This window comes from Anabrus simplex, chromosome 2 (genome assembly GCF_040414725.1).
Source record: "Anabrus simplex isolate iqAnaSimp1 chromosome 2, ASM4041472v1, whole genome shotgun sequence".
Lineage (NCBI taxonomy): Eukaryota > Metazoa > Arthropoda > Insecta > Orthoptera > Tettigoniidae > Anabrus > Anabrus simplex.
The window spans coordinates 1,059,314,084-1,059,333,557 of record NC_090266.1 but is presented as its reverse complement, the minus strand read 5'-3'; the positions used below and the strand labels follow the sequence as shown (position 1 = coordinate 1,059,333,557).

The window sequence follows — 19,474 nt, the reverse complement described above, 5'->3', positions numbered from 1 at the left end:
AGAAGGACTGCAACTACCGCTGACGACGATGCGTCGGTTTGGACAATGAATTTCTTCGAGAAATCAGGCATAGCAAGTACAGGGGCATTACAAAGAGCTAATTTAAGGTCTTCAAAAGCGGCTTGTTGAGAAGGTCCCCACTCGAATTTGATGCCTTTCCTACGAAGAAGGTTTAAGGGCGCCGCTCTATTAGCGAAGTTAGGAATAAACTTCCTGAAGAAATTCACCATACCAATGAACCTGGCGATACCTTTAATGTCTTTGGGAGGTTTAAAATCACGGATGGCCTGTGTTCTAGAATGATCGACTGCTACACCATCCGGTGACACAATATGCCCTAGGAAAGACATAGAGGGCTTAGCAAAGGCAACCTTGGACAACTTAACAGTTAACCCAGCCTTACGAAGGCGATCGAGAACTTCTCGCAGATGATCTAGATGTTCTTCAAAAGTCTCTGAAAATACGACGACATCGTCCAAGTAGTGATATAAGTACTCAAATTTGATGTCGGAGAAGACCCTATCTAGTAGCCTAGTAAGTACAGCTGCTCCCGTGGGGAGCCCGAAAGGCACGCGGTTGTATTCGTATAAATTCCAGTCCGTGGCAAACGCTGTAAGATGTTTAGACTCTTCGGCAAGGGGAATTTGATTATAGGCCTGATTCAAGTCCAAGATAGTAAAGAACTTGGCCTTACGAAACCATGAAAAACAAGAATGAAGGTCGGGAAGGGGCACAGATTGTAACACCACCTTCCGATTGAGAGCCCTGTAATCAATGACAGGCCTGAAGCCTCCTTGGGGTTTCGGGACTAAAAAAATAGGCGAAGAATACGCTGACTTAGAGGGCCTAATAATACCGTCCTTCAACATCTGATCGATGATTTCTTTTAGAGCCTTCATTTTAGGTGGAGATAGCCTATAAGGTGGAAAACGGACAGGAATCGAATCCGTGACCTCAATTTTATATTCAATAAGGTCAGTAACACCAAGAGTATCAGAGAACACCTCGGGAAACGACTGACACAATTTGCGAATACTATCAGCCTGCTCCTCAGGTAGATGTCTAAGGTCTAACAACATCTCATCCTGGGTAGGCGAAATAGAAGAACATGATGCAGAATTACACTTTAATAGAGGGATATTACAATTAGAGGCAAATTTGAAAGTGCAAGACCTACTCTGAAGATCGAGCACAAGACCAGTGTGAGAAATAAAGTCCGCTCCCAATATAATGGGGCAAGACAAGAGCTTGGCCACAAACAATTTAACTTTCCATGTGAATTTAAAAATACGAATTTTGACATATAAGGAACCGAGAATTTCTAATGGAGAGGAATTAGCCGAAACGTATTGGATCGCCGACAAACAATAGTTAGGAAGTTTACAAACAGATTTCAATTTTGAATACCAATCAGCCGAAATAATAGAACAAACACTACCTGAATCTAAGAGAGCTGTTATAGGCTCGTTATTTAACTCAATTTTGAGAAAGGGGACCGATGCGGGGGTATCCGCCGCAATCCTAAGACACTCTTTGGGACCTTCAAAAGATGAATTTGAAAATTGCTCGTTCCCTGAATTTACAACCTGTTTACCAGGGGCTGAGTCTCGGGAAGATGGATTAGTCGACTCAGCCGAAGCCACTAGTCACTTTTTATTATTGGCATAGGTGGAATTTGCACCAGAAGTTGAGCAGGAGGGGGTGCTATTCGAATTGGGACAATTCTTGGCGATATGTGAGAAAGCCCCACATTTAAAACAGCCTTGTGATGACCCGGCTCCATTCCTTGTCCCACTTGACTTGATCAGTGGACACTTGTTGCGCAGATGGTCAGGCGACCCGCAAGCATAATATTTACGGGGATTGACTGGTCGGCGAGGTGGAGGCCGAGTATTACTAAAGGAAGGCGGGGGTTCTTTCGCGACACGCAAAGAATCGGCGTATCTAACTCCTTCCGCTGAGACGGCCAATGCTTCAAGTTCAGAGAAAGTTTGCGGACACGCCGCGAAACACAAATATGACCTGTAGGGTGGTGAAATCCCTTCCACAATAGCTTGTACAATCTGATCCTCAGGGAAATGAAGAGCAAACACCCTAGTATAAAACTTAATGTCCTGTATGAAATCAGCCAAGTTTTCATCCAGGCGTTGTACACGGTAATAGTACTTCTGAATAAGGGAGGACCTGGCCCTAGCCGGGATGAAGTTAGCTAGCAAATGGGCATGGAAATCCTCAATAGATGATTGCTCGGCAATGGCTCTTACGATTTTATCTGAGAGAATACCAATAGCATACGGATAGATAATTTGCAAAATTTGACATGGAGAAAGAGAAAACACAAGGGCATGATCCTGAAATTCAACTAGAAATCTTGAAAATGAAATTACATCACTGGTGGTATTAACGGAAAACCTAGAGATGCCTCTGAGCAACATTGCCAATGGATGAGGCAAGCTGCTAAACCCGGGTGACATAGTAGGTAAAGGTTTCAATGGCAAGGAAGTTAATTCAGAACGGATGTTATTCAATGATGCACGACGTTCAGATTCGTTGTCCAATGGGGCAGGGATAGTTTGAGCAGCAACGGTTATCCTATTAACTTCTCCCTTGGGAGGCGCTTCCACACTACCTGCATTCACTGTGGTGGGTAGATCGCTTTTGGGAGGAACCTCCCCTGTTAACAATTGAGTGACCTTGCTAGATAATTCAGACATATTTTCAAGCAGCGTACTAGCTTCCTTCTTCTGAACGTCATTCAACTTTAGAGACAACAGATCGTTAACCCTATTCGAAAAATGATATAGCCTAGCTTGCACACGCTTAATTTGATTAGGAGAAGGATCATTTTCATAAAAAAAACTAACTACAGAAGCTAGCCCAGTAATATTCTCCGTGATCGTGGAAAGAGAGTCGTCAATTTCTTTCTCTCCCAAATTGGGGATGGAAATGGGCAAATCTAGGGACTCTCTAAGCTTGTTTGTGTCTACTGCAACCGTGCCTCCAGATTGTACATTTCTAATAGTCAATTCATAGATCAACTCCTCCTTGCGCAAATAGTTAAGATGGAGAACATCGCGAGGGCCGGGCATGGTGACAGAACAATTTTGAAAAACTCAAAAAATTCCAGCAACTGGGAAAATAGTTAGAGTTCGGAACAAACAATGTTTAGCCGTCAAAAGGGGCTAAATTGAGACCCATTCAACCACGCTCTGCTACCACTTGTTACGGAGTTTTTCCGTGGTAGGTAGAGGTGAAAGAAGGTGCGGGTGTGAATAGGTCTCCAGCTACGAAAGCAAAATTAATTTAAAATTTAACAAGGTTATATTTTCTTTTCAAAAACAAAAAATAACAAGCATGGCAGGTACAAAGTAGCAAGTCAAAAAGGGTAGTTACAATATTTACAGGAATTGGGCTTCGCGCCCTGATTTTACACAGCTTGGGCAATCAGCTCAGTTTTACCCCAAACAAGAGTTTTAACAGAGGGGCAGAAAACCCCATTCATACCTAGGAGCCCTTGCTCCAAATTACACAGAAAAGCCTCCACGAGGCATACAACACTTAATTTTCAAAATAGCCACTCGCTCTCAAAATTTAAGCCTCTCCCAGGCCACACCAAACTCCACCTTCAAGTTGTCCTCACTGGACATAGACACAGGGGTACAATACCCAACCTACTGAGGTCTATTAAATGAAAAGGGGCAATTACATGACCTCTAAAATAACAATTTGAGAGGAGGCAATCTGCACTTCTAATACACTTGTTTTTTAAAAAAACCTAATCTGGCTCTAGGCCACTAATGCAAGGGCTAATCCCATACTATCGAGGTGACTTTAGAAAAGAGCAATTTGTTTTACATTAACGAAGAATAGGTTGAGAAAATAAGTTCACCTCAAGACAATGTGAGTGGGAGCTCGAGAGGGTTAGCACTCTCTATCCCAATATGCAGCTTAAAAGAGAATAGAAGAAAAGATCGTTACATTTTAGGAAAAGGTTACATGGAGGAACGCTTCGCACCCGCCCCGAGAGTTAAACTGCTGAGCTAGCAAAGAAAGAATTTATTAATCGGCCATTACCTTATTGATGACCGCTGCCGAGGAAAGAGGCGCTTCCCGCCTCCTGCTATGTACTTTATACACTGAAAGATGGAACAGAAGTGGCCCGGAGACCCTAAAATCAGCAGTTTAAATCCTCTCGCGGAAGTTTCTAGGCGTTAGGGGAATGAAAACACCCGCCCACAATTACTTTATTGGCTAGGGTACAGAAACATATCCAAGATGGGGGAAGATACATCGGATTGGTCGGAAATTACTAAAAGAAATTCGGGATTGGATAAATCTAAAACAAGGGGGAAAAGAGGGGTATACAGCCAACTTAAACAATAACAGAAAGAAATTTAGCAAGAAACAAACATTTGAAATAAAAATTTCTCCAACAAAATAGTTCTTTGACTCCGCACTAGGGTGCACTATTGTTGATCTTCAGTAGTGTCCTCTAGAAGAGAAAGTTCACACTTCTTACTTCAAGCGAAACAAAAACACATCAAAAATGACACAGTTCAAAAACTCAAAATTTTCCACGTGGTGATATCTTCTGAGAAGGTAAAGAATTAATAGCGTAGATAAAGTTCAGACTTCCTCCAGCAGAGGAGTTTCAACTGGCGCACATTTTAAATTAGCGGAGTGGAGGTGTACCTCCCGGTACAATTTTCATCAAAAGTTCAAGATCTCACTTTCACAGGAAAGAGTTGTAAATCACACAGGTAATATTAATTAGTGAACACAAAGTTACATTCTCTATTCAAAATAGTTTTAGTAAAGAAATTTAGGAAGTCGCGTTTCACTTGGACATATCCTTAAGGTGGCCTTTTGTGAAGATATGAACCAGTCACACTTCCGAGAAAGAATATTTCTTTTCCGCTGTCGAAGCATTTACATTTATCTACATGACTTCACACAACTCAGGAGCAGTCAGATCATCACGTTCTTGTATTGCCTCTTCAGAAATGTTCAAATCGTTCATTCACAAAATATTACACTTTCATGTTTCACTGTACTCGTATATTTTTCCCCAGCCGTGCCTTTAATGATTCATACGTTTCCATATTAAAGATGGACATTTTTATTTTCCCAAACTTTGGAAATATGCTTTCATTACTGGCCAACAAGAGCCTCCACGGCAGCGCGCCGACCTCTCACCACTGGGTTCTGTGGTTCAAATTCCGGTCACTCCATGTGAGATTAGTGCTGGTCAAAGCGGATGAGGGACGGGCTTTTCTCTGGGTACTCCGGTTTTCTCCGTCATCTTTCATTCCAGAAACATTCTCCAATACCATTTCACCTGCCAGTCATTAATCATTGTCCAAGAGGAGTGCAACAGGCTTCGGCAGCCGGTATCATTTCCATCATCGCCGCTAGACAGGGGTTTCATTCAATTCATTCCTGACCCGGTCGACTGACTGGAAAGAGGCTGTGGATATTCTATATTCATACTGGCCAACACTTTTTGAATTTTCTCTGTGGATTATAGCAGTTACAGCAAGCTTGTAAGCGCATACATAGTAATTTCCATTTCTAAATGAATAACATTTCATTTAGGGTTTCTACACACTTGAAGACACCGAAGAGTGACCAGATACTTTCATTATTAAAACCGCAGTGTCACAGGAAATTAAATCACACACTTTCTTAGCCAGCAGGATTGTTTTCCTTTCTTTGAACAGAAGTGACTAATCTAAATAAAACTTGTCAAAATTTATATTTTGGCTGTCTACCAAATAATCTGTTAGATTAGTCAATTCTGTTTTTTTTTTAAATTAAGTTTATTTATTGTCGCTTTAACTTAGAAAGTCATATCGCGACATTCATAATTATACATACAGGATTATTATATTGATTACACAGAGTTACAATTGTAAAAATAACAACAGTACATATTGATCAGATAGTAATTATATGTCACTGAATAGATTTGTTTGTCTAAAAAACTTAATTATGTTTTTACACTGAGTATCTTTGTTGAAGATGTCACATACTCTATTATTCTGGTTTAAATTACACAACTGTCTTTGTTGATCGTATAGATGACATTCTAGTAAAATGTGGTCAACAGCCTTTCTTTTTTTTGACAGGTGTCACATATTAGTGGAGGTTTCTTAGAGAAGATATGAGCATGAGTCAGTTTGCTATGGCCTATACGTATTCTAGTAATGAGCACTTGTTCTCGGCGCTGAAGGAATGAAACATCAAATTTATCTGTAGATCCACGCCTGATATCATGGAGTCTTGTGGGTTGTTCCCGTGTCCACTCAGTTAACCACTGTTTTCGGATCTTTGTAGTAAGAAAAGGAGCAACGTCGGTGTAGGGGAATTCTGTTTTGTATTTGCATATGACATTAAAAAAAATGTCCGTACACGTTTTCCTCGGATTCATAGAAGTCGTAGTGTTAAGCACTGGAAATACTTAAGTTGTGTGGGAATTTGTATATGATGATGCTGGATTTAGAATGCTAAACTAGTAGTATTTTTGTAATAATTTTTCCATGGAGTTGCTTGTAGTAGTAGTAGTTATCGGGTAATTATATTTTAAATTTACTTTATTATCACACTACTGTAAGTGATCATTGCCGCCGGGATATTTCCCAATTATGATGTATTTAATAATAATAGTAATAATAATAAAATAATTTTCTTCTTCTTAATCTGTTTTACCTCCAGGGTCGGTTTTTCCATCGGACTCAGCGAGGGATCCCACCTCTACCGCCTCAAGGGCAGTGTCCTGAAGCTTCAGACTCTGGGTCGGGGATACAACTGGGGAGGATGACCAGTACCTCGCCCAGGTGGCCTCACCTGCTATGCTGAACAGGGGCCTTGTGGAGGGATGGGAAGTTTGGATGGGACGGGCAAGGAAGATGGAAGGAAGCGGCCGTGGCCTCAAGTTAGGTACCATCCCGGCATTTGCCTGGAGGAGAAGTGGAAACCACGGAAAACCACTTCCGGGATGGCTGAGGTGGGAATCGAACCCATCTCTACTCAGTTGACCTCCCGAGGCTGAGTGGACCAAGTTCCAGCCCTCGTACCACTTATCAAATTTCGTGGCAGAGCCGGGAATCCAACCCGGACCTCCGGGGGTGGCAGCTAATCACGCTAACCACTACACCACAGAGGCGGACATAAAATAATTATAATAATGAAATATCTGATCTCCATCCTTCACAGCAAAGTACCACTGAGCTGGAGGGAATATCGAGTGGTTCATCAAATCGTGGTAATTATGCAGTAGAATGCACGTTGGCGGGCTGAGTGGCTCAGCCGGTAGAGCGTTAGTTTGTGCTGAAGTTGCCGGGCCAAAGGTGCTTAAATACGCCAGCTTCGAGTCGATATGTTTAAAACAACATAAAGGAACTCCTGCGGAATAAAATTCTGGTTTCTCAGTGTCCGGCTCCATGGCTAAATGGTTAGCGTGCTGGCCTTTGGTCACGGGGGTCCCGGGTTCGATTCCCGGCAGGGTCGGGAATTTTAACCATCATTGGTTGGTTTCCCTGGCACGGGGCTGGGTGTATGTGTTGTCTTCATCATCATTTCATCCTCATCACGACGCAGGTCGCCTACGGGAGTCAAATCAGAAGACTACCTGGCGAGCCGAACCCGTCCTGGGATCTCCCGGCACTGAAAGCAATACGCCATTTCATTTCAGTGTCGCTGCAAACTGTAAAGATAATAATCTCTCTATTTAGACACTGCAGGCACTGGTATGAGTATTTTTACGTTTACTGACATGTTCATAAATTCAGCAGATTAAAGAGACTACTTACTCTTCGGTATTAATGTGGATCGGTAAGTGAAACCATGATAGACCTAGTTAATCATAGCTTAATATTCTTCTCCCGCTTTTTCCACACCTTGTGGGGTCGCGGGAGAGAACTGTGGCGCACATGTGAATTTGACCCTGTTTTACGACCGGATACCCTTCCTGACGCCAACCATATAGGGTGGGATGTAATCGCTATTGCGTGTTTCTGTGGTGGTTGGTAATGTAGTATGTTGTCTGAATATGAAGAGGAGAGTTTTGGGTCAGGCACAAACAACCAGTCCCCAAAACAGAAGAATTAATCACACGCAATTAAAATCCCCAACCCAGCCGGGAATCGAACCCCGAACTCTCTGAACCGAAAGCCTCAACGCTAACCATTCAGCCAAGGAGTCAGACATCATAACTTAATGCTGTCTTTCTTTCTTTCTTTCTTCTGTCTTAATCCGTTTACCCTTCCAGAGTTGATTTTTCCCTCGGACTCAGCGACTCTACCACCTCAAGGTCAGTGTCCTGGAGCGTGAGACTTTGGGTCTGGTGATACAACTGGGAAGGATGACCAGTACCTCGCCCAGGCGGCCTCACCTGCTACGCTGAACAGGGGCCTAGTAGGGGGATAGGAGAATCGGAAGGGACAGGCAAAGAAGAGGAAGGAAGCAGTCATGGCCTTAAGTTAGGTACCATCCGAGGATGGCTGAGGTGGAAATCGAACTCCCTCTACTCGGTTGACCTCCCGAGGCTGAGTAGACTCCGTTCCAGACCCCGTACCACTTTTCAAATTTCGTGGCAGAGCCGGGAATCGAACCTGGGCCTCCGGGAGTAGCAGCTAATCACACTAACCACTACACCACAAAGGCGGACTAACTTAATACTGTGTCTGCGAAAAAATACACCATATATCCACAAGATTTTCGTGAATAATTTTTAAATGGCTTAGGGTATATTGAAAACTCGGGAATCGAATTCCAGTGGTAGCACTTACCTCACCCACAGCGATTACCTACTTATCTTGAATAAGAAGAAGAAGAAGAAGAAGAAGAAGAAAATAATATGTAGATGCAATTATTATATCGTTAAAGCTTGTAGTGTAGGCGAAGGTTGTTCCCTACTTCAGAAACAATGCTCGAGAAGCTTAAATGAGCTTAATCTTATCTTAAAATACACCCGTGTACCAAAGTACGGTACAAAATATTATGCAATCTTATGATATAAATGTATACTGACCTAGGTTAAGCTATCCATTCAAAGAATCTTATGTAATGTGTAGAGATGGCAGGCTATATGACTGTTCCCCAGCAACAGGCAAGGATGACTAAATTCAGGGTGGTCCAAGCGCCCCATAAAAAAACCAAACCCCATGGCACTTAACAACCTTGAAAGGGTCTTGGCCTGCCAAGCGACCGCTGCTCAGCCCGGAGGCCTGCGGATTACGAGGGGTCGTGTGGTCAGCACGACGCATCCTCTCGGCCGTTATTCTGGGCTTTCGAGACCGGGGCCGCCATCTCACCGTCAGATAGCTCCTCAATTCTGATCACGTAGGCTGAGTGGACCTCGGACCAGCCCTCAGGTCGGGAGAAAAATCTCTGACCTGGCCGGGAATCGAACCCGGGGCCTCCGGGCGAGAGGCAGGCACGCTGCCCCTACACCACCAACGGCCATACCATGTTGAATACACCGGTTCTCGTCCGATCACCGAGTTAAGCAACATTGGGCATGGTCAGTACTTGGATGGGTGACCGCTTGGGACCACCACGCGCCCCTTGCGATCTATTTTATGCAACCCAACGTACTTACTACACTTCTGAAGTACAGTACATCGGCCCCTCTCCCTAGACCGGGGTAATATAAACAAATGTGTGGTTACGGGCTAGAAGAGAGCAGGATTCGTGAGTGCCACTATTAATTCGTTGTGGGTACCTCGAATGAACCCATAAAACGAGCACAGATACGAAGAACACGTACGTTACAACGGGTGTATACACAGACCAGCACAGACCAGGAATAGATATCGTACGTTGCGAACTTCCCACTGCATGTCAAGCCTCTCAATAGCTCAATTGGCAGGGGTGTGGTCGGGCATATTATATGGATAGTGCTCGAGGGTACGAAAGTTTCGATTCCCATGCATGTAATGATATTTTTGACCGCCAGTTGCCTGAGATGTGGCAAGGTTGCAATCTTAACAGTTTCCACATGCTGATTTATTTATTTATTTATTTATTTATTTATTTATTTATTTATTTATTTATTTATTTATTTATTTATTTGGGCCCGTAAAAGGCCGTTGGTATCGTGGAACAGGCTATGGAGCTAGGATGGACGAGGATGGGGTGGTGATGGTCTGTGGCTAGGACACAGGCAACCAGTTAGCTCATTCATACGTGTTCCAAGTTTCGTAGGACACAGGTAGGTCAAAGTGCACCCCATTGGAACGACCACAACATGCGATGGCATATTGATGGAACATTCTCTGTCTATTCCAAAACGCCCACCTTGAACTCAGCTGTGCGCCTAAGGCATTGAAGGCCAGCATCGGACCTTTGCAAGTCAAAATGTAAATCCGTATAGTTAGGAGACCATGAACACCCATTTTGACTGATTCGCATTTACCGAATCGCTTTCGCGCATCCGGAGGATGGATTTGAACAAATGCTGTCTAGGTTATCACTCCGCGAGAAAACGCCCGACAGCTCTCGAATTAATATTGCATACACCATATACCAAGTGCTCGTATATTTATTCTGCCCATGTACCGTACAGCGCTCCATGACTGCATTCATCGCATGGCCACTGACCACTAACTGCTGCGTGTCGTCACAGTGTAGCCATGTTTCTAGCTGACTTCATGGCGTGTTTGACAGAGACGACTTGTTGCATTCAATTGATGAACCATGAAAGTCTTACTAAATTAATGCAAGACGTACTATACGTGTTGTCAAACACATCAAAAAACCCAATTTCTAATTCATTCTTCCAAAGATCAGTTTGATGATGATGATAATGCTTGTTGTTTAAAGGGGCCTAACATCTAGGTCATCGGTCCCTAAAGATCAGTTTGAAAATCATGGTTGTTTGATTAGTACATTTGTTTTGTTTTCTTCTATTACTGTTGAAAGTACCTATTGAAATTTTAACTTCAAATCCCTTTCACTCAAAAGTGCCAAATATGTGGTTGCCTTCAATACAGATACTGTAACTGCAACTAATCAAACATTTTTTACATCTTTAGGGAACTCTACATGAGGCTCCTAAACAAAATATTTCAATTTTGAGAGAGGTGCACAATTTCCAGAACCGTTAGCCTGGATTACAAAAAAAGCTGTTGCAAGAAAATACTTTCTTTTCAATATTTGCTTTTACGTCGCAGTAGTAGTGCTCCAAACAGTTCGCTGATGACATCACAGTTTGTACCACTTAGCTACGTCCTGTGTTGCCATAGCGAAACTACATGCCTGGATTAATCCACTCTCATTCTGGTGTTTCAAAAACACTGTCAAAATCAATCCGGATAAAACCCAGGTCTCGTCATCTTAAAATCAAGAAGAGAGAATTGTCGTGGCTAAGTAAGGTTAAGTATCTTCGTATGATAGTGGACAAAGCCCTGACATGGAGGTGGAATATAGCCCGAGAATTACAAGTTGCCTTCGGTAGAATGTTAGCATTGCGTCCTCTGCTCCACGACAAGCACCTAAGTGGTGATATCAAAAGGTCTTTATTCCTTACGTGTGTCCAAGACATTGTTTTATATGGCTGTGAGGCCTGGTGCTATATTTTCAAAACACCACTGCGCCTACTTCCGGGCTCTAGAACAAGGCACTGCAGCGCATGACCAACTCGCCATGGTACATGTCCAAAGTCAAGATCCACCGGAATTGAAATATTCCTACTGACAACTGGAAGAGTTTGAAACTAGATAGAATGACGAAGTCCAGGATTACCCTCGCCCAAACGATCGACGAGTGCATCGCCCTGTTCAAACGGGTCATCAAGACCAAGAAGCCTACTACACGTTACCGACATCGCGGCCCTTATCACCTGTATACAAAATTATAACATTTTACAGGCCATTTCTAACCATACTTATGACTGCGTAATAAACTGATCGGATTAAATACGGTCCACGATTTCGAACAGCATGAACTTCCTCTAAATTGCTTCATGCAATACATTGTATATTTCATTCCAGTGTGTGTGAGAGTAACTTTCAATCTTGTGGAATGTTTTCAATTGTCAAGCGCAACAATTTTGTATAGTGGAAACTTGCAAAGAAAAGAAAGTGTTCGTGTGTTGGTCCTGATGTACTCTAGTTGGAGAGTTTCGACGCAGTCTAACACATTCCCATACCTTTATTGGAACCAAAGTGAAACTTATTATTAATGTAAGCAAGTGAATTAATTAACAATTTATGTGAGATGTGTACCAAGCGAGTTCTTCTGTGTTGACTCTACCCTGGTGCCTTGGTCATGCATACTCTTGTTCAATTTATTTACTACGGTACTGGGTCAAAATCAACGAGCACAGAATGATACAGAGTCGCCAATACGCTCCCAGAGTGGAATCCAGCAGACAAGTGTGGCCGCCACATTGGTTGTACTAAAACATTGGAGACTAGTTGCTGTAAACAAATACAATAACCCTATATTTTATTTATTGTAAATCTGCTCCTCGTCGTGCGGCGGGGAATGGGCTGTGTCATCGATCTTTACTGATTTCCCAAGTACCTACTAGAAAATCAAAGGATAATTTATCTTCATTTTAGCCATTTGATGTGAGAAATAAGCTCACTGGACAAAATATTAGTCACCCCTGGAGAATTCATTACAAGCATCATTTAATACCGTGTACCACCGCCTTTGGACTTGACAACCGTCTGGATTCGGTTAGGAAGTAAGTCCACTAGGTTGTGCAGGCTCGTCGCATCCATGTTAAGCCACTCGCAGAGGATTTGATCGCGCAGTTCCACCAAGTTGCGGGGGTGCTGATGTCGGCGTTTTACCCGCTGTTCCAACATGTCCAACAGATTTTCAATGGGATTCATGTCAGGTGATTTTGCAGCCCAATCGAGATGTAATAGGGTGGGGGGAATGTCTACAAAACCAGTCAAATATGCGTCCAGCCAGATGAACTTTGCTGTTGTCATCTTGAAAAATGTGAGTATCCATAACATACTCATCATGTAGATATTGACTGAAATGCAACACCTGATCATCCAGAATTTTTAAATAAACACGCTAGTTTATGTTAGTAGTCACCTCAGTTAGCAGACCCAATCCATGATACGAAAAACACCCCCAAAACATCACAGACCCACCTGCGGTTTGAATATGACTTTGCACACACCCAGGATGAAATGCTTCATTTGGCCTTCGGTGCATTCGATGACGTGCGTTATTGGAGTACGGGCAAAAGCGTGATTCGTCAGACCACGTTACGTTCCGCCAGTCAGCTACTGTCCACGTTCGATGATTTATAGCCCATTGAAGACGCGCAGATTTACGTGCCTCTGTGAGCAATGGCCTCTTGCGAGGTGGCCGACTCAAAATGTCCATTGCACGCAGTTCCCGTCGCAATGTTCTCTCGCTAACAGGTTGGGATGGACCTTCATTCGCTGACTGCAGAAATTTCTGCCTGGTTTGGAAGCAATTTTGATTCACAAGCCGTGAAACGCGTCTCCGGTCCCTCTCAGTCAGGATCGTTATCCGACCGCAATTCTGACGTCGTGTTTCGTGGCCACGTGTAGTACACCACTGCTTGTAGACACGCTGAACAGTCCACTGCGAAACACCAGGATACATCCACATTTCTGCATGTGACGGACAGTGTGCCTGAAGCGTGAATCCTGACCAGATTGCCTCCTGACACGTTGCCGACGATGTCAGGAACAAGGCTTATGTGGCACTCATCGGTCACGATTTCAATAAACATCGCACATTCGCGCACAGTCCTCGCATTAATAAACGTCGATATGTCGTTTGAAAGCGGCCGATGAGCGAAGGACTTTCGGCCACTGGCGTAAAAAAAGGTGAAATGGTGGGATTTGAAAACAAATGTTTGATGTTCACCTAAAATAAGCTGAAATCGGGAAAAATAATAGAATAATCGGGAGGCGGGAAAAACTGTCGAAAATCGGGAGTCTTCCGCCTAAATCGGGAAAGTTGGCAGGTACCGGTATGCTATATGCATTAGTGGTTGGTGAATCAATCAATCAATCAATCAATCAATCAATCAATCAATCAATCAATCAATCAATCAATCAATCAATCAATCAATCAATCAATCAATCAATCAATCAATCAATCAATCAATCAATCAATCCTGATCTGCATTTAGGGCAGTCGCCCAGGTGGCAGATTCCCTATCTGTTGTTTTCCTAGCTTTTTCTTAAATGATTTTAAAGAAATTGGAAATTTATTAAACATCTCCCTTGGTAAGTTATTCCAATCCCTAACTCCCCTTGTAAATTATAGAATAATGTAAACTTAGACAAGAAAAGTTTTATAATAGTCCAAGTGTATGCCCCTCAACAAGGATGCAGTGATGATGAGAAAACAGAGTTCCTGGATGATTCGGAAGATCAAATATAAGAAGACAGTGTCATGATAATTGGGGATCTGAATGCCCAAGTTTGGGCCAAAAGATCTGGGTACGAGTTGGTGTTAGGCCTTTTTGAATATGGAACAAGAAATGTAGAAGTCAAACATATTCTAAATTGGTGTGTAAGAAACAACCTTTTATTTAAAAAATTCATTCTTCAAAAAATGGGATAGCCATAAGTAGTGTTTTTGAATTTGGAAAAAGCATATGACAGGGTGGAGAGAGGGAAAATATGGGAATGTTTATTAAAAACATAACATCCCAGAAGCACTAATTGAAAAAGTTCTGATGTTGTATGGTGGTTTTGAAAGTAGTGTGCAAGTAGGAGATGGAAGATCTCAGTGGTTTAAAACAAGAAGAGGTGTCCATTGCTCTTCATTTCACTCATGGATACTATTATATAGGAACTCAAAGAAATAGATAAGGAAGATCTCAATGCATTTGTTTTTGCTGATGATGTTGCCATTTGGGAAGAAAATGAGCGAGATGTTTAGAGGAGACTGGATCTTTGGAACACCAAGTTTAAAGAATGTAAGTTAACTGTGAGCAAGAGCAAAACAGTGGTAATGAAAGCTAACAGGACAAATACACCTTGTAATCTCACCCTCAAGGGAAAGAAGATTGAATGTGTGAATACCTTTAAATATCTGGGGAGTACAATATCAAACGATGGAAGGGCCAAGAACGAAGTGTTATATTTGATTAAATTCAATTCTTTTACTTAGATAATGAAACATTAAGCTCATGTGATTAGAATTTCCATGCTCTTTTAGCATGCTGAATTCCTTGTGCACTGTTATGTGAAAGATGATCCATAGATTTGGGAACATCCAATGGTGATAACGATGATGATGATGATGATGAGTATTATGTGAAATAAAAATTAGCTATAACCAACAGGATTTAGGAAATTTGAAAGCAGTGTAAGAACAGTAGTTATAATTGCTTCAGGCTTATATATGAGCTGCCTGGGACTTGTAGATAGATTCCCTGCTTGAAGTATTGAACCTTTAGGATTTCTTGGGGGGTAGCTAATATTTATTAAAATCAATACTGGGTATACATAAAATAATTTTTGAGTTTTATGTATTTATTATGGCTATGTAACCAACTGTAGCTGTCTGTTTTCTCGATTGAATGAAAGCACAAGTCTGAAAGTTTGTGTTGTATGCACCAAAGTACTTCCTTGCCCTGTTGCTTGACAGCATCACATCTCGAGTGTCTCCAGAGTGTGAAGCTTTCTGTGTACTGCAGTATGTGAAGTGTAATTCAGTAGTTGAAGTTCGGTGTGAGTTTTGGCGACAATATGGATATGATCTTCCATCAGACAACATTCAGCAGTGGTATAAACTGTAAACAGTAATACAGGATGTATCATAAAAAAATAATAAAAAAATCAGGGAAGACCTTGAGAACCAGATGAGGTAGTCAAACATGTCTGGGTGACCTTCATGCATGGTTCTAACAAATCTGTGTGATAGGCTAGTCATGAACTAGCACTGCAACTGATGGCATTGTAGAAAGTGTTACAAAAGCAGAACTTAAGGCATATACCAAGTTCTGCACAGAAATGCAATAGTTAATGGAAGGTGATGAAGGTTTCCTTAACCGTGTAATCTTCAGTGATGAATCAACATTTCACCTCAGTAGTAAAGTTAATACAAAATCGTCATCCCTCCCCCCAAAAGTTCATATTTTCTGCACATCATCCGAATGATGGGTTTATGTGCTGTTCTTTTTTTCAGCAAACAAATGTTACAGTAACTGTAAACCTGACATGCTTCAGAATTGGCTCTTGCTCAGACACAAGGTGGACTACCAGCCTTCATTTGGCAGCAAGACTGTGAACCCCTCATTTTTCTCGTGACGGGCAGGAATGATTGAATTAAGTTGTTCCCAATCATAAGACTGATATTCATTAGGATTGTCATGCTGCCTGTATTCTTGGTACAAGTTCATTTTCTCTTTCTACAGTGTTCGCATAGTAGTCAATTTGTGCAGAACAAACCGTACACTGCCTACTGGGTCTGGAAAGTGACTATGCAAAACAAAAAAGTCCAATCCCATTTTGTAATCTCATGCTTCTTTCCGAGATCCTCAGTGCAAGAAAGCTCCAGTTGTTGACAAGTTTATTTTTTTTGCTAGTTGCTTTACGTTGCACCGACACAGATAGGTCTTATGGCGATGATGGGATAGGAAAGGTCTAGGAATGGGAAGGAAGCGGCCGTGGCCTTAATTAAGGTACAGCCCCAGCATTTGCTTGGTGTAAAAATGGGAAACCATGGGAAACCATCTTCAGGGCTGCCGACAGTGGGGTTCGAACCCACTATCTCCGGGATGCAAGCTCACAGCTGCGCGCCCCTAACCGCATGGCCAACTCACCCGGTTTGACAAATTTCAACACCCGAGTTGGGTCTAGTGTATCATAATCTGAAGTATCATCTGAGCTATGCTAGCTTGGATTGCAGCAAAAGATTATGTGGCGATAAACTTTGTGATTCTGAGATTGCAAAAAGAATACCTTGAGTGCGTACAAAGCAAAATACTTAGTTGAAAATGTTTTGGCAACAAAAAGTGTAGGTGACTTCTTAGAAGTTCTGAACAACCCAATAAAAACCAGCCTTTTATTTTCTTATAATGACTGATGCTTTAGACAGGATCAACAGGGAAAGGCTCCAATGTGCATCCAGTATTTTGATCCCTGTAGAAGGTACTGCACACAAATTATTAAATTTCTTTGGATGAAGCTCGCTGGGAAATTAGCTGAATATATTGTATTTTCAAACTTCTCAGTGAAAATTTAAAATCTTATTCTCTTTATATATAAAATTTGTATCTGCTTGCTGTGCTGACCATGAAAATGTAAATTTTGGAACAATATAGTGTAAGAACTTCTTAAAGCAGATAAGGGATTTTTTAAAATAAGTTTCTTTACATCGCACTGACACAGATAGGCCTTATTTATGGCGACGATGGGATAGGAAAGAACTAGAACTGGGGAGGAAGCGGCCATGGCCGTAATTAAGGTTCAGCTCCAGCATTAGCCTTTTATGCAAATGGGAAAGCCAGGCTGAGTGGCTTAGATGGTTGAGGCGCTAGCCTTCTGACCCCAACTTGGCAGGTTCGATCCTGGCTCAGTCTGGTGGTATTTGAAGGTGCTCAATAATGTCAGCCTCGTGTTGGTAAAGTTACTGGTACTCCTGAGGGACTAAATTCTGGCACCTTGGCATCTCCAAAAACTGTAAAAGTAGTTCATGGGACGTAAAGCCAATAATATTATGAAAATGAGGAAACCAGGAAAACCACCTTCAAGGTTGCCAACAGTGGGGTTTTTAACCCACTATCTCCTGAATGCAAGCTCACAGCTGCGCGCCCCTATCTGCACAGCCAACTTGCTCGGTATAATAGGAATATATTAAAACCAAATTGTTCAAATCATAAAGTACACAATGCTATATAGTACACTATCGATATTGATGTAAGAAATACTGTTTTAAACCATTTGTTCCTAAATTATCTTAGTTTTTATCTTTTAGATAATTTATTATGCTTTTGCTCATAGAGGATCCCAAAACTGCAGTAATTGTGTTAAAATTATCTTACGAAATTTCTAAGTACTTTTTTCCCTGCATGTTCCATTAATGGAACAGTGGGCATGAATGGGTAGGGTGTTTCTTCAACAACGAATTTTGCATTTACATGACTTTTCATGCATTTGCATTTATTGGCCGTCAATTGAAGACTAAAATAAAAACGCACTTTATTTACAACTTAAATACAGGAAATATTGTAATCAGCATGGAAACAAAGAAACAAACAAACAAGCTCTGCTGTCTTCAGTAAGGAAGGTTCACATGATAAGCAGTGTACTACAGTGATGAAGTCTTTTCTCTTCATTATGCTTTTAGTCTTTGTCTCACATGCTATGAAATTCTGCAAAATAGTTGACATGAAGTGCGACGCCACATTTTGTGCACATTTTTGTAGTTTTTTCCTTATACTGTGTGGATCTGGAAGCAACTGCATGATCATTTTTTTTTTTTGTCAAAACGCACTTCATCTGTAACTCTTTTGTTTACGTCTGCTTTGGTGATCGGCCTAAGGAAATTCTTGAACTATATTTTGGTAGATATGGTACAGCTACCCTCCCAGTAAATGCCAGCAATCAAATGGTTGGTCTTTATACTTTCTGGAAGAACGATAAATCAACCAACCATTATTCGCAGACACATTTAGAGGAAATGCAAACAATGGTCAGTACCATTTCTTCATCCTTATGGAGACTAATGACCCCAACATTTTTGTTGATGCGATCAACACCACCCATGTACGTGTTGTAGTTCACTATTTTTGCCGGCTGAGGAACATGACTTTTTCTCTTGAGTGATCTGTTCCACCTCTCTGCTGTTTCAAGAGGACTAACTTTCCTGCCTGAGTTGAGGCTACGGTAACAATATTGTTGTCAATGTACCAGATAAGGATAATCCCACCTTCAGCATCGGTTAACTAATGATGTGATCTTCTTCCCCTCTTGGCTACCTCTTTAGCATTCATCAGTTGAACTCCCCCTAACCTGTTTTGACAAACTGTTACCGTACAAATATGTCCATTTTTCTAATAATAATATTATTGGCTTTACATCCCACTAACTACTTTTATGATTTTCAAAGACACCGAGGTGCCAGAATTTAGTCCCGCAGGAGTTCTTTCACGTGCCACTAAATCTACCGACACGAGGCTGACGTATTTTAGCACCTTCAAATACCACCAGACTGAGCCAGGATCGAACCTGGCAAGTTGGGGTCCGAAGGCCAGCACCTCAACCGTCTGAGCCACTCACCCTGGCTTGTCCATTTTTCTGGAGTTCCTCCAAAAGTTTGATTGAGGTGAAATAGTTGTCAAAATAAATATTATAGCTGACGTCCTTTGGTAGTAATGATACCATGTCCAGAACTACTGATCCACTTATACCAACTCCAATATCAGGCCTTGTGTTTCCTGTACTGGCTCCTGGACATGGATTTGAACTGCGTAAGTCAACTGAATGGACACACTTTTCATCTTTTTTTTGCT

The 19,474-nt window shown here is 41.8% G+C and overlaps 1 pseudogene; it reads left to right on the top strand.

Annotated features, from left to right (window-relative positions):
• Nucleotides 1–9,454: 9,454 nt before the first annotated feature.
• On the top strand, nucleotides 9,455–9,572 carry LOC136865083 (5S ribosomal RNA; annotated as a pseudogene).
• Nucleotides 9,573–19,474: the final 9,902 nt, after the last annotated feature.